At 36.9% G+C, this 21,611-nt stretch overlaps 1 protein-coding gene across 2 annotated transcripts in view; it reads right to left on the reverse strand.

Annotated features, from left to right (window-relative positions):
- The window catches only part of LOC120413206 (beta-1,4-mannosyltransferase egh), an 82,582-nt gene that overhangs the window by 20,057 nt on the left and 40,914 nt on the right, over positions 1-21,611 (reverse strand). Inside the window, exon 1 of one of the 2 annotated variants that reach the window (XM_052711504.1) lies at positions 2,522-2,676. The exons of the other annotated variant lie outside the window; for it this stretch is intronic. The gene's annotated coding sequence lies outside the window, so the exon portion shown is untranslated. Of the gene's footprint in view, positions 1-2,521; positions 2,677-21,611 lie in introns of those variants that run through there. 2 annotated transcript variants of the gene reach the window in all.

Below are 21,611 nucleotides of genomic sequence, written 5' to 3' on the forward strand. Positions count from 1 at the left end.
AGTGAAATTAAAAAACAGCAATTTTTTTTAACCGTGTAACATTTTTTTCAGCATAGTCTTTATCCATACCAACAATTTTGCCGAAGACACCAAATCGATAAAAAAATCCTTCAAAAGATACAGATTTTTGTATTTTCATACATCATTTTTAAAAAATACAAAAAAAAATCGAATGACCGAAATCTGAGCGAATTGCTCAACTCGACGTCGTCGTGCTATCTTGTCGCACCCGCCATTTTGACGTTCCGAGAAAAACGCGTTTTAATGTTTGACCTTGAATATACAAAAACGAGAGCACGCAATGTAAACAATAACAAACACGTTTTGTTTGGCTGACCATTCTGTGCGTTGTCCCGAAGTTTGGTTGAACTTGGTTGCTGGAGTCCCGAGTTATAATTACAAATGTTTACGGTAGTCTAGCTTGTACGTGCGACAAACGTATCCTGACTTTCCTGGCCTGAAATCCCTTTGGCCTTTTGTCGCACTTACATCAATTTTCATGGAGTGACAAGATAGCACGACAAGATTGAAACTACTTTCATATGTAAAGTGACAAAAATGCACGGAGTTTTTTCGGTTTTTGTTGAATATCTCAGGATTGAAAACGAATTTTGGGGATCTGTGAAGGTCAAAAGGTGAGGCATTGTGAGCTGCACAAAATGGCGTTCTTAACTCAATTTGGCCCAAAATGCACGTACGACAAGTTAGCACGATGGCGACGAACTGTCAAACGCAGCTGTGGTGAATTCAAAATTGCCGTGGTGAGTTTCCAATCAATCAAGTTGAACGTTAATTGTCTAATGAAGGATTTTAAAAGGAGATTCACGTCTGTTTCTCTGTGTTTTGACGATGCAAGACAATCAAGTTTGACGTCTGTTTGACTTTGCTACTACGATGGTTGGTTAGTGTACAGAGCTCAAAGATAAGCGGGGTAGCGCATAATCGTATAATTCTGCTATCGATGATGACGAGTTCTCGATTGCGATAACAACAATATCACCTTAACGGATGGCCTTGACGCAGAGTACGAACGCACCTTAAACTTCCACCACTAGTGCGTCCATCCCGGGAATTCCCGGGACAAAAATCCCGGGATGTTTCCAAAACCGGGAATTCCCGAATCCCGGGATTTTTTAAATTTTGTCCCGGGAATTCCCGAAATTAGATGAATAGTTCAATACTTAGACTCGATAAGAATTTTAAAGCATTCATATTTGTATTCGGCATGTATCAGCATTAATTTGGCTTGTTAGGGAAAATTGATGAAAATTTAGTTTACAGATCCGCCTTGCGCTTTTAACATTTTCTGTTGAATTTTATTTATTTAATGTTCTGATTGTTTTGATTGATTTTAGTTACAACAGGAATATTACAAAACAATTAGACAACCGATTTCCAAATTTATTGCTCTAAAATCTCCTGTATCTATTCAGACTGCAGTACCGATTATCTCCAGTTGGCGGTAGTGACTTAGGGATAATTTTTAAAATACGTTTTAATATAAAACATAAAATTCTAAACTTATCTAAAGTGTTGTTGTTTTAGACAGTTTCAATGTAATTGTTTAAGCTTTTGTAGTCATGTTATATAAATAAATAAAAAAGAAATATATATAAAATTGCGGTTAATTCAAATTCCAAAGCACATCAAAAAGCGATTTTAATGTGTTTTAAGCTATCTTAAAAACTGCTGTCCTTGTTAAGATTGAAGTGTAAATTATCACCAATTAACAGTATTGAGTTAATTCTGTAATTTTAGGCTTGAAAAACATAACAAATATAATGAAAACATAGATTTTATTACTGCTTCAAAAATTTCCCGGGATCCCGGGAATTCCCGGGATTCCAAAAATATTTTTCCCGTTTCCCGGGAATTTCAAAACCCGGGAAAATTGGACGCCCTATCCACCACAAATGCTCCACAACTTTGAAACAGCTGACTCGAGAGGTCCGCAATCAACCTGTTAACACACTGAACTGAATCCCGGTCCTTAATGTTCATAAAACGTGTATGGTAGTTGTTTTACTTTCCAGCCTTGCTCCACTTGCACTTGTTACTTGTTCTGCCTCAGAAACAGGCTCTCTTTTCTCCTTTATAACTGGTGGACGTTACTCCATAGGTTATTCGTTTGGTGCGTTGAAAATCTGAACAGCGACATCTAGTAGTGAATAGACGTAATAAACCCGGATGCAATACTTGCATGCAAAATTGTTTACAAGAACTGTGCCACCTTTTGATGAATAGCTGATACCGCCAAAATATATAAACTGGAAATCTAGTTCAATAAATTCTTCTCCAAATTAGAAACAAGTTCGAGTTCAGATCTCAACTACACCAAACGCTTCCAATGCAGCAGCAACCATCAGAATCCACGAGTACCAAGTAAACAGCAGCAGCGTCTGCAATTCTCGCGCACGCGTCTTCCCCCTCAAAATCGTCACCGGGTTCGGTTATGCAACGACCACGATAGCCGGCATCATTGTGATGATGCCGTCTGAACCCCCATCCTACCCTCCCTTACCTTAGTCTCGCCGCCACAAACTTGTACCCCGCGCGAGAACGTGCCCGCACCAAGACCGCGAAATCTGGCGCACCGTGTACCGCTCCCGACGACGACGACCCTGACCGACGAAACGACAAACACCGACTGCCCGCACGACGACCACCGTTCTGAGATATACGAGGAAACTTCGGTGTATACATTCAGCGGACCTAAAAAGTTCGACCCGGCGTCGCGATCCGCAGGGGACAACTCTGATAGTAGCTGCTGCAATCAGTGGGGTTAGGAGGGAGAGGTCAATCCGTTGAGAACAAAAAAATTCATCATTAAATTTATACCGACTTCCAAACTGTTAGGATGAAGGTGATGATAGCTTTTAACGAGGTATTGTACTATGACAAACAAACAAACAAACTCGCTTATTTTTGTGTTGACAGTTTGCCAAACTCGCAAACAAGGCAAAATGTATGCAGACTGAAATTTCTGCAAACAAACAAACAAGACAAAAATCAAACTGTCAAAAAGGGCGAGTTTGTTTGCTTGCCGTAGTCTAATGCCTCCTTTACTACCCCTTTTACGCCGATATCGGAATGACAATTTTACATTTAAACAAAAGACATCAAATGAGACTGCCCAAATAGGGATGATGAGACTGCCCAATAGGATGACAATAAAAAAATCGACATTAGGCCTCTGATTCGATTTCTCAGCCACATTTTTTTCTCGTAAGATGTTACACTCCAAAAAAGTTACCTTGCAAAGTTACAAAAACACGTTATTTTAAAATGAAAAATAAAACCTTCTAAATGATAAATACCTCTCTGGATTATTGCAGATTCGAAAACAACATTAAATTTGCATTTCGATTTTTGCCAGTGAAACAACGGAAAATTTTCGAAATTTTTAATTCATATATTTTTTTTAGAGCAAATAAGTTTTTTTCGGATTTTTTCTGGGGAACCAATTAAACAAACAAATTCTATTTTTTCACGGTTTCGAGCTAGAAATAATTGAAAAACGCGTCTTGGAAAACATGGTTTTTCAACTGACCAAATTATTGATTCGATTTCAACGCTAAAAAAAATAACTTTTGTAAAATTATCTACTCTTTCGAAAAACCTAAATTCTAACATTTTTAAGTCAACTTTATATTTTAAAAGTCAATTTAATATAAAAAAGGTCTATTTCGTTATGTTATAGCTGATATCATCTCAAATATGGACTCGACTCGAAGAAAACTCGAGCATAGGTCTTATTTTGTTATCTTTAAGGGTATGTACAGAACATCACTGCTCAATGCCCATGTTCGCATAAATGACCTATTTGTCCCATATGTAAAAACAGCAAGCCGAGAAAAACGCGTGTCAAGGTTGTCCCGCCCATAAGGCTACATGTTAGAATTTCACGAAAAATTGGATTTTCTCCGAATTTCTAGAACAAAGTACTACATTTTATAGGTTTTTCTGATAGTTTACATGATTTTGAACCAAACTGCATTATTACCTCAAAAGTGACGAAATTAGGTATGAGACGGATTAGCTTCGAGCGGCAGTTTAATTTAATGATAAAATTTAATTCTAAATAATTTCAATAAAACATTGAAAAAAACAGTGTTTTGTTTTACAAAACTGATGATAATCCTGTTTTTTGCGAAAAGTTAACACTTAGTCTTACAACATAAGGGACTTTTATGCAAATATGGGCGGTCCAGAAGTTAGCCAACACGAATACGATGTTGACATAAATCGCAAAAATAACTTAAATGCTAAACATGGTAATAATTTTTAAAAGTGACTTTTCTCATACCAAATCGTATATAGAAAACAAGCCTTATCCGACAAACTTCGGTCTGGCTTTTTTTTCGGTTGTTGACGTTTTTAACTTGTTTGCTTATTCAGCCTCCTGTGATCAAAATTTGATTTTACGTAACTTTTCCCATACAATCTGCAGATTTTCCGGAATCGGTTCCAGAGTGGCCAAAGTGTCAATTAGTTAGCGTAAGAACCTTCCTTGGGCTTATACGAACCCAACGCAACAAAAAGCACCTCGATCCGACGCTCCGTATTGAACTGATTCGCGTTCGAACAAAACTGTCGAAATTTTGTATATATTTAAGATAGGGTTGCCAAATCCGGGTTTAATCGGGGCTACCCCCTGAAATCAAAGATTAACCTCATAACCAGGCTAAATTACAAATTTGAGCTCATTCTGACCGTCAAAATTGTCAAAATGTATGGAAAAAATATGCAAAACAATGCAAAAGGGCCGTTGTGAGTTTGTAAACACAGAGTATATCTTGCTCACGCTAGAGGATGTTTACATCTGGCATGAAAGGGATACACTCTTTGTTTACAAACTCAGAACGACCCTTTTGCATTGTTTTGCTTATTCTTACCAATTCTTGGAACAAAAAAAAACAAATAATACAGTGTCTTCGGGATTTTTTTTCCAAATTCAATAAAGATATCGAGATAGTTCCAATACAAACTTCAAGGGCTTAGAGGGAGGGGTTGCCGTGGTCAGAATGAGCTCAAATTTGTAATTTAGCCTAGTTGTGGGTCAATCTTTGATTTCAGGGGGTAGCCCCGAAGAAGCCCGGATTTGGACCTCCCTAATGGAAAATATAGATACATGTGATGCTCGAGTTCGAGTTTTCGTTAATTCGAGTTCATACTTGGGATGAACCGCCTTATCCACTGAGCTTCTATCGGATGGTGAAGTAAAACGTCGGTCCCGGTTTCTCCTGTCTCGTCAGAGGCGCTGGAGCAGAAATCCCACGTTAGAGGAAGGCCATGCCCCGGGGGGCGTAGTGCCAATAGTTTCGTTTTTTTCGTTTTACTTGGGATTAAAGCGTACACCCAAAATTCAGAGTCGAGATAATCGTTCTCTCAAAATTTATTGAGGGCTCAGTGCCAAAATCGATAGAATAATGGTACCAACTCACACCATCATAACAAATGAGTTCATTCGTTAGTTGAATCAATAAATCTCCAACAAGTGTCATACATCGACTTCTGACTTCTCCTTGGTCACCAAGCTGTGGTGGCCGAGGCAGCTAAGTCATTGCACAGTGGGCGAAATGGAACCCAAAATCGGACTTAATTGAACGCGGCTGATTCCCTGGTATGAAAAATAGTGTTTCTTATGTAAAAAAATTCGAGGAATCGATTGGTGATGGTTTCATCCACCGCACGAAACGGCAAAGGGTCCATTTTGCCCCAATTCCCCATTTTCAACATTTTTTCTTTAAAATCGGTCTGTATTTAGAGCGGAGGCTTTATGCGGCCATCCAAAATGCACTTAGCTTATGCGAAAATGTCCCAGGAATCCAGTAACAATATCCACTTGCACCGCAAAAATCATCTAGGGTCCATTTAACCCCAATTCCGCTATAAAAGCATTTTTGGCCGTTTTCAAATGTTAGGTCAGATTTAAAAAAATCTGAAAATATTTTTATCGTAAAGATCAGACAATTTTACATAAGAATGACTATTTGCACTTGATAGTTTGACACATTTATGTTGATATAGAAATTAAACTTAATGAAAAGGTTGAAGAATCAGTTTTGGGCCAATTTTCCCAAACGCAGAATAAACTGCCTTCTAAATATTTTTTATTTTTATCAACTTAAATGTGTCAAACTATCAAGTGCAAATAGTCATTCTTATGTAAAATTGTCTGATCTTTACGATAAAAATATTTTCAGATTTTTAAAATCTGACCTAACATTTGAAAACGGCCAAAAATGCTTTTATAGCGGAATTGGGGTTAAATGGACCCTAGATGATTTTTGCGGTGCAAGTGGTTATTTTTACTGGATTTCTGGGACATTTTCACATAAGTTAAGTGCATTTTGGATGGCCGCATAAAGCCTCCGCGCTAAATACAGACCGATTTTCAAGAAAAAATGTTAAAAATGGGGAATTGGGGCAAAATGGATCCTTTGCCGTTTCGTGCGGTAGATGAAACCATCACCAATCGATTCCTCGGATTTTTTTACACAAGATACACTATTTTTCATACCAGGGAACCAGCCGCGTTCAATTAAGTCCGATTTTGGGTTCCATTTCGCCCACTGTGCATTGGATTGGTTTGTCAAAGGTCTCTGGTTCGATTCCCGTTGTCGACACTTTTGGTTTTTTGTTTGACGGATGAACTTTTTTTTGCAAATGAACCTCGAGAGAATAGTTCTATCGCCCATCTCGAGCTGTGTTCTCTGCGTCCGTGAATGGTACCACTATTCTCTCGACTCGAGACCATCATTCTCTCGGACTAGCGCTGCCAGTTTTGGGTGTAGTATTCCCATACAATTTTGCGAAAAGTCTATGTTGAAAATCTCCATTGTATAGCGCGGGTTTATTTTTGTTTCTATTTAATTTTTTTTTTCAAAATTCAAATTAGATGCAACTTTAACCCACTTTCCCCTATTCGACTCGTCGCCTCCCCTTATCAACCCGGCAGCAGCTCTGCTCTGCTGCAGTATTCGATTCTCCTCCGTAAGGTCTCTTATCTTAACTCTCCGGGGTGATTCGTCAGAGGAACCGGCGGCGTAATCGGCAACAAGGAGGAGGAGGCGCGGGCTTCATTTGGCGATTGCCGGTCAGGCGGGTACAACCGCACAGAGTGTATTGGCTGGCGGGTTCGCCTTAAACTTGAAGTCATGTACTTGGTAGCAGAGCGAGTGTACAGTTTTTTTTTTAGCAGAAATACTTTGTACAAGCTGATAGAAGCTTGCGGAAGGCAGGATGATTGGTGTTTTAGACTTTACTTTTTGACGGCGAGAATCGGGTTAAATCGAAGCGAATTGAATTGAAAAGCTAAACAAGTATCGAGCCGATTTTTGGTTTTGTCGGTCCTACAAGCAAAAATCAAAAAGATCCTTTACCGGGATCCAAGTGATCGCAATCTACTGACTCAAATGTGAACCTCAAAACTGTTTTGTTGTTATGATTCAGAATTTCAGTTTGTCTTGCAGTATTTTTAGCTCAAACACAATTTCTTAACACTGTCAAGTGCATCAATCAGCATTGCTCAAATAAGAATTGGCAATGAAGAAGACCATCAATTGACTGATTACACACGCGCGTAAGCACTCGTAGCACACGAGGGCACCCATCAGCCGGTCATCCACGCGACGACGACGACGTCATATGACTCATCGGTTATCAATGGCCAACTTCCAACGGTCAGGCTTTTTATTTCTGTCTGAAGTTGCACATATCAGCAAAAAAAAAAAGATGGACACTCCTTACAACTGCAGCAATATTCGAGTAGCTTTCTTGAACTCGCGTCAGTTAAGTCAACCCTCGTGATTCATGACTGTTGTTCGCTATAAATATATCAACGGTCAGAGTTTTGACGTCGGAAAAATTTCCATTGAAACGATATCGAAGGCAGTTTACGAGTTTCCAAATTTTATTGCAGAGCTCTTGCCAGTACGTCATCAATTGATAAAGGCATTGCGTACTGTTTGTTTGTTTCTTTTTTTGTTGGAACTTTAAATTCTGATCAAATGCTGATAAGAAGTATCCGTTCTATCAAGGAGGTCACATCTACTCAAGTTATTACTATCATAAACCTATTAACCCTTAAAAAAGATATTGAAACCAATCATAAAACGTCTAAACAATACCTACTTCTAAGCAAGGGTCCTGATTTTCGGCTCAATGAATAGAAACCACTCACTCATCGCCTATCCATTCGTCACCTATTCCAACCCGCTAGCATCCAGCTGAGGTAAGGCTATAATCCTGCTCTAAAAATGAACTTTTCACATAAAGCTCGTATACCCACCTTCATGTATACCCATCGACTCAGAATCGAAAACTGAACAAATGTGTGTCTGCCTGTGTATTTGTATTACCAAAGCTGTCACTCAGTTTTCTCAGCACTGGCTGAACCGATTTAGACAAAATTTAGGTTTCGATAAGTAGTTCAAAAGTTATGACCTGAAATCGTACCAAATATCACCATTTTATACATCGTTGGATAGATAATTTAAAGACCTTTTCAATGAGCCCAACATATTGAAGATCTGGCAACCCTGTCTCAAGTGCCGGGTCCGGTGGTTTAGTGGTTAGCGTGGTAGCCTCCAAACCCCAGTATGGCCTGGGTTCAATCCCAGACGGACCCGGTGGCATTTTTCGAGACGATATTTGCCTGACCACGCCTTCTATCGGATGGGGAAGTAAAACGTCGGTCCATTTGCGTAAAAGAGGCTATGGGTGACTCACCACACATAACCTTCGGACGCCTAGAAATGAGCAGAAACTTGCAACAGAGCCCACAAAAGACCCGGGGGTCGTTAAAGTGGATTGCATTGCTTGTCTCAAGTTATGATCACTTAAGTGATATTTATGTACTCTATTGAAGCCGGAACTCACTTATTTGTATGTAAACAATGTCCGGAGCCGTAATCCGACAAATTGTCTTGAATTGTAAAGATCTATTAGAATCTTTTAGAAAGGAGTGAGGAAGGCACCAACCACATAGGTGGATTAGGTTAGTTTTCATAAAAGGTTTCATATAATTTTAAAAGCTTGTTGTACAGAATGTGCATTAGGGTGTCCAGAATATGGGACTTTTTCTCAAAACCTCGCTCAACAAGCTGAATATTGTTCCTTGAGCTATTTTAGGACTCTGGGCTAAATATGAGCAAAATCGGTCAACATTTACCCATTGATACACGAAGGTGAAGTTTGTATGGGAAAAATCGAAAAAATGTATGGAAAACCCAAGTTTCTTACGGTTTGGTCTGCACGGTGCGCTACAAATATTCCCAAAAGTTCGATTCTTATTGAAAATTTAATGCTCTACAACTTTTTAGAGCAAACCAAAGCTGTAAAACTCGATCCTGAAAAGTTATTAGCGATTTAAAAAAGTCATTTTTGTATGAAAAACATTTTTTTCGCCAGCTTTAGGCTCGGGTATCAATGGGTTAATCTCCAATTTCGCTCAAAATTTACACATATGCTTAAAATAACCCAAAAAAAAGTTTTCCGCTTTTGGAGCAGGGGAAATTTTTTTTTCTGGGCACCCTTATGTGCACGCAAATATTTGAAAATCTGAATTTTGAGAAAGGATTCTTTGATCGATGTGGTATCTTCGGCAATAACTAAAATTATACGGATTACACGAACAAACCGCGATATTTTTTTTCAGTCACTAGATGTTGTTTATTTCTGAATTCTCGATTTTTTTTATATTTTTTAGGAGACTAAAAAAGGTATCTTTTGCGTTAGGGTTTGAAATGGTGCAAAATTCGATACAAAATTTTTGAATAAAATCTAATCTAATCTAATCTAATCTAATCAGACCCTAGCGCAGCCAATCTTTCGAAGGGATCCTGGAGAGTGCCTTAGGTTAGATGACGCCTAGCACTCTTCTTGTCATTTATTAACATTTGTAGTGCGCCATTGCATCGAAATGCATTGAAACATCACAAGCGTTAAAGCGGCCAGGCCTACTGCGTAAAGCCGTATCGCAGAGATGACTCGTAATTGGGTTGAGTTTGAGCACGGAGTGTTCGAACAACAACACAATTCTGAATCGACAGGGGAGGAAGAAGCGTGTGGACACACCACCATACGCTCCGAGATTTGGTTGTATTCGTTGGGAGCACCATGCTAAGAAGGTTTGGTACTCCGGGACCCTCTGGGATGGGACATTGTATTTCCACGAATGCCCTGGACTCTATTTGCCGTGGTTATAGCGCCACAACTCGCTCGATACAAAAATTTTGAATAAAAATAAAAAATCTAGAAAACTTTTTTTAAAAAATCTGGAATATTGCCAAAAGAAATTTCTAAAATCATTTTCAGATACGAAATCAATCGAATCGAAAATGACTTCACATATTCTTAAACTGCACCGTTTTCAAGTTCTAGGCATTTTGAGTCGAAAACTTTCGAAAAATGTTCATTATTTCATAAGAAAATGCAAAATTATTTTTGGAGGCAGAGAAAATTTTCTTCAATTTGCCTTTTTTTCTTTGTTGTGATGTTTGCTTAATTTTTGTGAGTAATTAGTTTTTCTCAAGTTGATTTTTTTTAGTAAATTTACACAAAAATTGTGTAAATTTGTAAATAGATGACTCTGTGCTCTCTTGTTCTAAGCTTACTGGGTTTCCTATCTAGTTAGCATAAGAGAGCACAGAGACATCGAATATGGTAAAAATACACTAAAATTTGAAATCAATATTTCGGTGGAACGAAAACGAGGCACTTTATTAAAAATCCGTAAAATACTTTTCGATTGCAAATTCAAATTTACATTAAAAATTAGGTCAAAAAAATTTATGTATGAAATTTCGATTTTTTTTTCAATAATCACTATTTTTTTCAAAAAAAAATATAACTGGTGGCAAAATTGTTGACCATACTTCTCAATGTCTCAAAAGTTGCGGGCTTTTGTCCCCTAAAAGATATTAAAAAACTCAAAAATAAAAAAAGTATGGATTTCGGGAATATGAGTTTTTTGGAAACAAAAAGTTAATAAAAAAGGGCAATTTTTTCCCGTGTTCTGAATAGTCCTCATCAATATCTACGACTTTACCGAAGACACCAAATTGGTCAGAAAATTCTTTCAAAAGTTACAGATTTTCGAAGATTTACGTACCTTTTTGTATGGACAGCTGCCACAATTGTATGGAGACTTGTTTGGTTGAACCAATGTCGAAATTTGCTCCTTTGGTCATAGGGAAGGCCCCCACAAAGTTTGAGCCCAATTAACAAACAAAAAACAAAACAAAAAATGGTCGAAATCAGCAGATTTCGTAGAGAATTGGTGAATGGACAATGTTTCATTTCAATAAATATAAAATGCTATGGAAATTTGAATTGTGAAAACGTATAGAGAATTTCAATGATAAAAAGGTAAACATGGCCTTTTTTTCGGCTCACTTTTTTCGCATCTGCGATGTCTGTTTCACAAGCAGAAGATTCAGTGATCAAATTTCGGTAGGTCCTCATGAAATTTAAATTTAGAAATTGTTTACAGAATATGAACAAAAACGGCTTGAATCAGTTGGGATTCGGTTAAGGTTCACAAACTATACTTTCCCAAAGTTTCACTTCCGGTCAGCGGGCCTTGGATTGGAAGCACACACAAAGCCTCCAGCCTAAAACAAAAAAAATAAACCTAATGTTGCAACGAAATAAATACTTCATTGATTATTCAACCGGCCAATCACAATGAACCATTATCGTGTGTACCAACTCTGGTCCGGAAAATTACCCCCCTCTCAATAATGACCCAATTGTGACATCTGAGCCACACCTTGCGTGGAGCAGGTCCTACTCGGCGATGGCCTTCGAAATAATGTCCCTCCCTCCTTCTGCATTAGCCATTAGATGAGGCACCTGGGAGTAAGTGTCTGTGATCCTGGGCAGGCCTCTTTTCGTAATTTCTAGTTACACAGAGCTGGGACGCAAACTGGTCGTTGTCATTGTTTTAATATTTTGCCTTCATTAGAATACATTGCATTCCGTAGGGGAGAGTGGCGATTTGTTGGAGAAACTTCAATAAGATGATACATAACACGAATAAATTGCGGTGGTATTCCCCTAATCATTTGACGCTGTACATCGAGCAGCTACACCCAAGTGGGACTCATTTTGCTTCGGTAATGACCAAACTGGGAATATGGCTTCGTACAATTTGCCTTATTAGTGTGGTTTTGAAACACAAACACGGCGTCAGTCATATCGTTACGCAACGGATTTTAATAGCTCACTTAGCATCCACGGCACGAATGTCATCTCTCGCAGTGTGGCAAGGTTAGTGAGGATTGACAAAAACTTTAGAGCAATTACTGCTCTATAACCTTGTTTGTTAACGAGAAGGGCATGAAAACTGTACTATAGTCATGGTGTCGCACCAAAATTCGAATGAATCATGGTCGAGCACTCTTCAGTACACATTATTTGAACGATCTGAACCATGAAAGGCTCATATTTTTCGCCTGGTCACTCGAGAACAATTCTAAGCGCTTATCACCAACCATACGAGAGATGTCGTAATACAGCGTGACATAATCAAGTCCGCTGCGAAAGGAAACCCTCCCAAATCAATGGGACTGATTGTTGTATCAAAGCGGAAGGCATTTTTTATGAGGGAGTTCGTTGGATTTGAGCTTATCGCAAATACTGATAGGTCATTCTTTTTATTGCAAGTTTTTTTTCGTAGAAAATTTGTCAACGTTTGAGCAGAACAAAATTGAGGACATTTACTTTGTATCAATTACGTCTTCAACCCACTAAACATTCCAGGAAGCCCCCCTTTAAAGCTCGATTCTTATCACCAGTCCAACCCTAATTAGAGCTCGCATACGCACGTAGTACGAGCCCCCACTAACCTATAGACCGGGCTAACGACCCTATTCTGCTCTGTGACATGCAATGCATTTGAAACTATCCGATCCGGGCTGTGTCCAGCCAGGGGTCTAGTCTAGCCAGCAATTTCCAGCTGGTATGTGTAATGATGGGTTGCACCGTGATTACCCCCAAAGTGTTGCGACACTTGCTAGTCGGTACTCGCTCCCTCTCAATTCTGAACATTATTTGACGTCCCGAGCAGGGGTAAATAACACGGGAATACCAAATTTTGATATTACTTGAGCAAATAACAGCGACCAAAATGTGCCCTTGGTTGCCCAGTAATAGATGGTAAAATACCATGAAATCATACCAAAATCTTGTATGTGGAAGGGCACAACAATACCAAACCATGTTATTACAAGGGTAAAATAATACCTCAAAATAAAACCATTTCAATACCAAGTTGAGGTCTTCTGAATTTTTGAACATTGCTTGAATACCAAAACTTGGTATTGCCATGATTTAATTTTTAGGTATTCCCGCGCCCTTGGAAAATCATATTTTGGTATTCCTGTGGTCTTCCACATACATGATTTTGGTATGATTTGATGGTATTTTACCATCTATTACTGGGCAACCAAGATCACATTTTGGTAGCTGATATTTGCACAAGTAATACCAAAATTTGGTATTTTCATACAATTTTTAGTGCAGCAGTTGCAGTTAGTGAAAAAACGGAAATGATCCATATGCAACAGCCAAATCTACTCACCTGGTGATGATTCCATGTTGTTCTTAGTGATATTCTTCACCACACCGAATGCATTTGTCATTGATGAACGGCCTGTGCATGAAGTTCTTGAAGATTCTGAAAAATAACAAGATTGAAAAATAAGTGTTATTAAAATAAAACTGGATTGAAATTAACCAAATTCAATAATCTTTCGATTGGCTCGTTTTTCAAAGCATTTGTTTTTTTTTTTTCAAGTCATTTTAGCGCAAAATTTATTATCTTGTCCAAATTGGTAAAAAAAACCCATAGTTTCAGAGAAAATTGATAAAACACTGTAATACCAAAAGAATACCAAAATGTGCCATCCTGACTTAGAAAATTTTCCACAATTTCAAGTCATTTATGTAGGGGGTATATCAAAAATGTTTAAAATCAAGTTTGAAATTTCCGGTTTTCAATTAAAGCATTCGCTTTGAGACATTATTTTAGCGCAAAATTAATTATTTTGTCAAAATTGGTCAAAATTTTCCCATAGTTTCAGAGGAATTTGATAAAACACTTTAATACCAAAATAATTCCAAAATGTGCCATCCTGACTTAGAAAATTTTCCACAATTTCAAGTCATTTATGTAGGGGGTATATCAAAAATGTTTAAAATCAAGTTTGAAATTTCCGGTTTTCAATGAAAGTATTCGCTTTGAGACATCATTTTAGTGCAAAATTAATTATTTTGTCAAAATTGGTCAAAATTTTCCCATAGTTTCAGAGGAATTTGATAAAACACTTTAATACCAAAATAATACCAAAATGTGCCATCCTGACTTAGAAAATTTTCAACAATTTCAAGTCATTTCTTTAGGGGGTATATTAAAAATGTTTAATATCAAGTTTGAAATTTCCGGTTTTCAATTAAAGCATTCGCTTTGAGACATTATTTTAGCGCAAAATTAATTATTTTGTCAAAATTGTTCAAAATTTTCCTATAGTTTCAGAGGAATTTGATAAAACACTGTAATACCAAAAGAATACCAATATGTGGTGTTCGACCATTGACAAATTCTGCAATTTTGCAATATCAAAACAATACCTTTAATTGGTATGATAGCACATTTTGCTCTTGCATAATCCTTAAGACAAATTTTAAAGGGTCCAGGAATACCAAAATTTGGTATTGATACCAGAGAAAGGTATTATTACGCATTTCCCTTGTTATTTACCCATGCTCGGGGTTGTGTGTTTACCGCTTATAAGTGCATAACTGGGCCACTATATAGAAATGTTACATTTTACTTCAAAACCATTTTTATATGACTCTTTTGTTCGAAAATAACTAGCATTTGAGAATCTTAAATCCAAATCAAAAAAATGTTTTAAATTTTTGCATTTAGAATCTTAAAATTAATTTATGATTTGTAAATTCAAGTGTTTCACAAGCTTCAAAATATCAAATTTGAAAATTTTGCATTTTTCTTAATTCCTGATTTTTTTAAATCTCTTGTTTTAGAAAAATATGTATTGAATTTTAAAATTTTCATTTTTGAGAATTATAATAATTTAATTTAAATTTCATAATTCTTAAATTCCAGAATTCTTAAATTTCAGAATATATTTTTTTATTAAACCAGAACCTCAACATTTGTAGGAAAAAACATATGGAAGTTGGTTTAGTTGATTCGCAATCATTAATTTTCAAAAAATGTAAGATTGGTCAAAAAAATAAGTCCAAAGGCCTTAGCAAAATTTCACTTCGGATAATCGTTTTTTTCGTTGTTTTATTTTTGATTGTCGAGCCTAAGTAGCCTGAACTACTCTAAAGAGATTTAGAATTTTTTAATCCAAGATGGCGGTGATGAAATATTGAAAACATGCATTTTTTATTAATATTCTTATTAACATTCAAATTTGACTAAAATGCGATCGCAGAACAAGAATTTGATGTTTAAAAGCAAGAAAATAAAAAAAAAAGAACATTTTTTTTTTGTTCGTGATTTGATTATCCGAAGTCTCATACAAACCTTCGGATTATCAACATGGTAATAGTAGTTTATGCAACAAGTTGCAAAAAGAAGATTTTTTCAGCAGTTTCAGCTAGGTTTACCGAGTTGGATAAATACGACGAATGCTGAAAAAATCAAGTTTTGCAACGAGTTGCTTACAACATTTTTTGCAATTCCGAAAAACGCTTTTTGAATGGAATTTTATGTCAAACATTCATGTGTTTAGTAAATTCATCGTTCAAAACAAAACAATATTGAAAAATGTTACTTTTCGATACATGTGTTGAAAAGTTCAACTTTTCAGCACCCATTTCAGTGCTGAAAAGTAGAACTTTTCAGCACTGTTATTGAAAGGTATTAATTTTCCATTCTGTTATTTTTGGTAGGGAAAAGTAGGCCGTTTTGTTTCTCCAGAAGGACAGGAAAAGTAAGTAGTTTCACGTCGGAATTGCAAAAAAAAATATTTTAAACGCAGGCGAATGCTTTAAGCATGCTGATGACACTTAAAATTCCATTGAAATTTTAAATACTTTTGAATAAACAAATTCCCCCTTTGATTTTTGGGCCGTTCTTCAAGAAAGAGGAAGGAATTTTTGAATGTTTTTTTTTTATTTTCCGATGTTTTGATTTTTAAAATTTTTAATCATACATTTTGGGAAATCATATTTTTTTCAATTTTTTAATATTTCGAATTTTAGAATTTAAAGTTTTGTAATTTTCAAGTTTTAGAGTATAAATTTGACAGCTGCGAATACAAATAAAAAGGTATCCTAATATAAAAAAATCTGTATCGTAAGAAGAATTTTCTGATCGATTTGGCATTTTCGGCAATTTTGTAGGTTATAGAATTTTCTAAAAAAGGTATACGGAAAAAATCACCGATTTTTTAATTTTTTTATATTTTTTATGTATTTTCTAGTTTCGAAATTTTTGTAAATGTTTGGAGACCAAAAAACATGTTTGGTGCTAGATTTTAAAAGTAAATCTTTCCCAGTTCCTGAGGGGAACACCCTTGAAGAGTATCGGGGCCGGCATTTACAAAGCGGATTCAGTGGCAGTTTCATTCTCAACTTAATGTTAACATGTTAAGGTTAATGTTAACATTCCATAGGTCGCCTCCCTAAGGTGTCGTGATAAGGTCCAGTTTGTGACGATACACTACCTTCCCTTTACTAAGCAATCGATTCCAGAAGGGAAAAGATCACCAGTTGTGTTGGTCCGAGCCGGGATTTGAACCCCGATCTACCGCTTACGAGGCGGAAGCGTTACCACTGGGCTACGTGGCTCGGTCACTAGATTTTAGGATGATGCAAAATCTGGTACCACAGACATACATTTTCGAAAAATATTTTTCTTTGGAAAAAAAATCGAAAATATTGTTCAACAAGATTTTGAAAATCATTAAAAGATGCAAAATCCAATTTTCATTCGAAAATAACTATACATTTTTCAATAAGTGTACAGTTTTCAAGTTATAAGTATTTTAAGGTGAAAATTTTGGGAAAATGTCCAGTTTTTTTTACAATTTTAAAATCTTTTATGAAGGAAAAGCACCCTTGCAAAGAATATATTCGGAAAGTGTTTTTTACAATTTTCTTTTAAGAGCGAGTCCACGAGCAAAGCACACCCATCTCGCATCGACCTCACCAATCTGCCTGAAATTTTCAGGGGTTGTTTGTACATATAAAACTAGCATCTGGTCAAAATATGAGCACTCTAGGTCAACGGGAAGTGGGGCAAATCGGGACACAAAGTTTGAAGGTTCAAAAACGTCAAAAATCTTAAAAAGGCTATAACTTAGGCAAAATTCAATTTAATTTCAAAATTCAAAATGCATTTAATAGGGCTCGACAAATGCAACAAAACGCAGGGTAGAGCATCTCAATTGGTTATTTCTAAAGGGAGTTATTGGCATTTTAGTGAAAAAATAGCATAATTTTCAAACTCAAATAAAAAAGTGTTCCATCCAGATATCAACTCGGTTCGACCTGCAGCTTGTAGGGGACATCTGGGACTACCATCTGAGACTGAGAACGCTTTGGGTAAGGCAGTTTAACATATTAAATAGACACTTTTACTTTTAGTGAATTTTTTGGTTGTAAATTTTTGCTCGGGGGACCCCTTAGATCCCATTTCTTGGTGATAATTTTATCCTATTCGTGTTCCTGAGACAATTTCACAATAGAAACATGTATAAAAATGTTTATTTTCATCCATTTTAACCCTTTAAAAAATTAAAGTTCCAAACGCCGTCCCATACAAAGGGGTATGCCCTGTTCGTGGACTCGCTCTTAAATACATTTTAGATCCTGCTGGTTGCTTGGATGCAGTTTCTTGATGCTTACAATTTGTGAAAATAAGTGGGTAATTCTCCGCCAACTCACACAGCAGTTGCCCCGACCCCTCTTCGATTTGCGTGAAACTTTGTCCTAAGGGGTAACTTTTGTCCCTGATCACGAATCCGAGGTCCGTTTTTTGATATCTCGTGACGGAGGGGCGGTACGACCCCTTCCATTTTTGAACATGCGAAAAAGGAGGTGTTTTTCAATAATTTGCAGCCTGAAACGGTGATGAGATAGAAATTTGGTGTCAAAGGGACTTTTATGTAAAATTAGACGCCCGATTTGATGGCATACTCAGAATTCCGAAAAAACGTATTTTTCATCGAAAAAAACACTAAAAAAGTTTTAAAAATTCTCCCATTTTCCGTTACTCGACTGTAAAAAATTTTGGAACATGTCATTTTATGGGAAATTTAATGTTCTTTTCGAATCTACATTGTCCCAGAAGGGTCATTTTTTCATTTAGAACAAAACTTTTCATTTTAAAATTTCGTGTTTTTTCTAACTTTGCAGGGTTATTTTTTAGAGTGTAACAATGTTCTACAAAGTTGTAGAGCAGACAATTTCAAAAATTTTGATATATAGACATAAGGGGTTTGCTTATAAACATCACGAGTTATCGCGATTTTACGAAAAAAAGTTTTGAAAAAGTTGGTCGTCATCGATCATGGCCGTTCATGGTCACCCGCGACAGACACGGACGACGAAACAAAGAGAAACGCAAAAAGTAACTTTTTCAGAACTTTTTTTCGTAAAATCGCGATAACTCGTGATGTTTATAAGCAAACCCCTTATGTCTATATATCAAAATTTTTGTAATTGTCTGCTCTACAACTTTGTAGAACATTGTTACACTCTAAAAAATAACCCTGCAAAGTTAGAAAAAACACGAAATTTTAAAATGAAAAATTTTGTTCTAAATGAAAAAATGACCCTTCTGGGACAATGTAGATTCGAAAAGTACATTAAATTTCCCATAAAATGACATGTTCCAAAATTTTTTACAGTCGAGTAACGGAAAATGGGAGAATTTTTAAAACTTTTTTAGTGTTTTTTTCGATGAAAAATACGTTTTTTCGGAATTCTGAGTACGCCATCAAATCGGGCGTCTAATTTTACATAAAAGTCCCTTTGACACCAAATTTCTATCTCATCACCGTTTCAGGCTGCAAATTATTGAAAAACACCTCCTTTTTCGCATGTTCAAAAATGGAAGGGGTCGTACCGCCCCTCCGTCACGAGATATCAAAAAACGGACCTCGGATTCGTGATCAGGGACAAAAGTTACCCCTTAGGACAAAGTTTCACGCAAATCGAAGAGGGGTCGGGGCAACTTTTCCCGATTTCGTGTGAGTTGGTAGAGAATTACCCAAGTATTTCTCAGTGTCACCTTGGGTTAATTTGACCATTCCTGAATTTTACAACTAAAGATGTATCGGAAATTATTGGTTCAGTTTTCAATATTATAAAAATAATTTATTTTTGAAAATTTTCTGTTCTTTTCTCTTAAAAATACTTTCAAAATTTAGAATCAGCCCAACATTTGGAAATGTAAAAAAGGTGTTTTTAGCCGTTTCAAAAGTTACTTTTGATTCTAAAAATAAGAAATTATTTTCATAGTAAAGATCAGAAAATTTCACAAAAGTCAAATCTAAAGAAAAGCTTTCAAAATATCGCGATTGTATAGTTAACATCAGGTTATGCTGATACAACAATTTTGAGTTAGTATATCCTTCACCATATTTTTTGCAGTGGACTCAGTAAACATAATAATTATGGAAGCTGTTCAAAACCAAACATCTTAGAAAAATAAGTGCCAAGAGGCGTGTCAATTACGCCAAAATTTTACAATATCATAATAACTCATTTCTATGTCATCTGGGATTAAAAAATATCCTAATACTTTTGGATGAGGGCGAAAAATAACAAAGCTGGGACAGTTATGTGATTCTGAAGACGGAATGTGTGCGTGTCCGGAGTGTCACAATTGGTACAATGACCCCCATTGCGGCAACCACCACCGTTGATAGTGAGTACAGTCAAGTGTGTTAGGGTTGGAGCCGGAATACGTAGAACTCTTGGCTGGTTACCGACCCTATTACCACCGGCCGGACGGACGAACGGACAGGTTGACGACTGTCTGATGGACGCACCGCAACTCGACACACTCACTCGCTTTCGGTATATGGGCATGGTGGGAAATAATTATGCTAATTACGACTGGACTTTTATAGCTTTCCCTGTCTAGTACTGCTGCTCATTTCCTTCCACCTTCTCTTTTGTTTTGATTTGTTTACCGAAGCAATTTGTGCGGATTTGCTCGTGTGTGTGAACACGTGGTCGCGGGTGAGTGCTAATCAGTGTTTGTGTGAATTGAGTTGATATATTCATTAGAGTTGCGCAAGTGATTACGTTTCGAGGGATTCCCTTTCTGAACGTGCGCATCGGATCAATTTTACTGAATCTTTATCGTATTTCTAAGCTATAAATACACAGTAAAAAATAATGTAAATTTGGAAGCTGTAATTTTGGAAGGTTGAATATTACCTATTTTATCATGTAATTTTACCTCAATTTAGACTGAAAAAGTGACATTACACCAGAAAAGTGGTAAAATTACAAATTTCCAGAGGTAAACTTACACCTTTTTACTGACATAAAAGATGTACCCCTTCCCAGATGTAATATTATCATGATTTTTTTTTTCTGTGTAAACAGTAATTTTGATGGAATAACAGTATGGAACCCCTGCGGATCTAAAACTTCAGCAAACAGCTATAAATTTCCATCGACATCGTTCCGCGGGAGCGGAAGTGTCCCCGTATGGGCACCTGAACGCTTAACGTATGGCACCTGAACGCTTAACGTGACCACAACCTGCGGTTAGATCGAGCACATTTGAATATAATTGCTACTCGCACCGGGAACTCTCGATAAGCCGCTGTTAATCTATTGGCTTGTAAGCCGCGGACGGCAGAAACAGGAAAGTACCTGTAGTATAATTGCGAAGTGAGCAAATGTTGCACAGCGATAAACTGTTTGCTCCAAGTGGCACACTTGTGCAACAACGCAAACAGTGTAGGGTGTTGATAACAGGTCGCTCCTTAATTTAAAAAAAAAAACTTAAGGTACAGTACACCCAAACGATAAATTGCGTGCATGGTAGTGGTAGACTCTCAATCAAAGAGCTCGGGTTCAAATCTCGGTTGGATCGACTTTTTTTGCGATCGACTCAATGTCACCAATACACGGAAAACTGCTCTCTACTCCCTCATTTGGGTGTATCCACGTGAAAAAGAATCGACTTTGTCTACATTGAAGCTGTAATTATACGAACACAAATTGCACACGATCTTGCACATCCGACAGACAAAACATTCGATTATCACCGGGCTGCAGTGCCGGCTAATGAGTAATCTCAGCGAGAAAATAAATAAATCGACGATGTTTAACACTTTGTTGAACAAAGATCGACACGAGCGCGGTAGAGTTGTTTACTTTTTGCTCATCAGCTGTGACTAGTTCCCATCGGAAGAGGTGAATCATTTTGAATGTTTATGGATTGTGGAGTTTTGAATGTAATTTTGATGGCGTTTATTTGATTTAGAAAATCGGTAAATATCTATTACACCAACCAAACTCAACCCTTATCACATTATTTAGCACTCGCCAGGCACTCATTTTTTCATTCCCGCGATGGCCTTATTCTATGCCTCGCCCTT

This window comes from Culex pipiens, chromosome 1 (assembly GCF_016801865.2).
Source record: "Culex pipiens pallens isolate TS chromosome 1, TS_CPP_V2, whole genome shotgun sequence".
Classification (NCBI taxonomy): domain Eukaryota; kingdom Metazoa; phylum Arthropoda; class Insecta; order Diptera; family Culicidae; genus Culex; species Culex pipiens.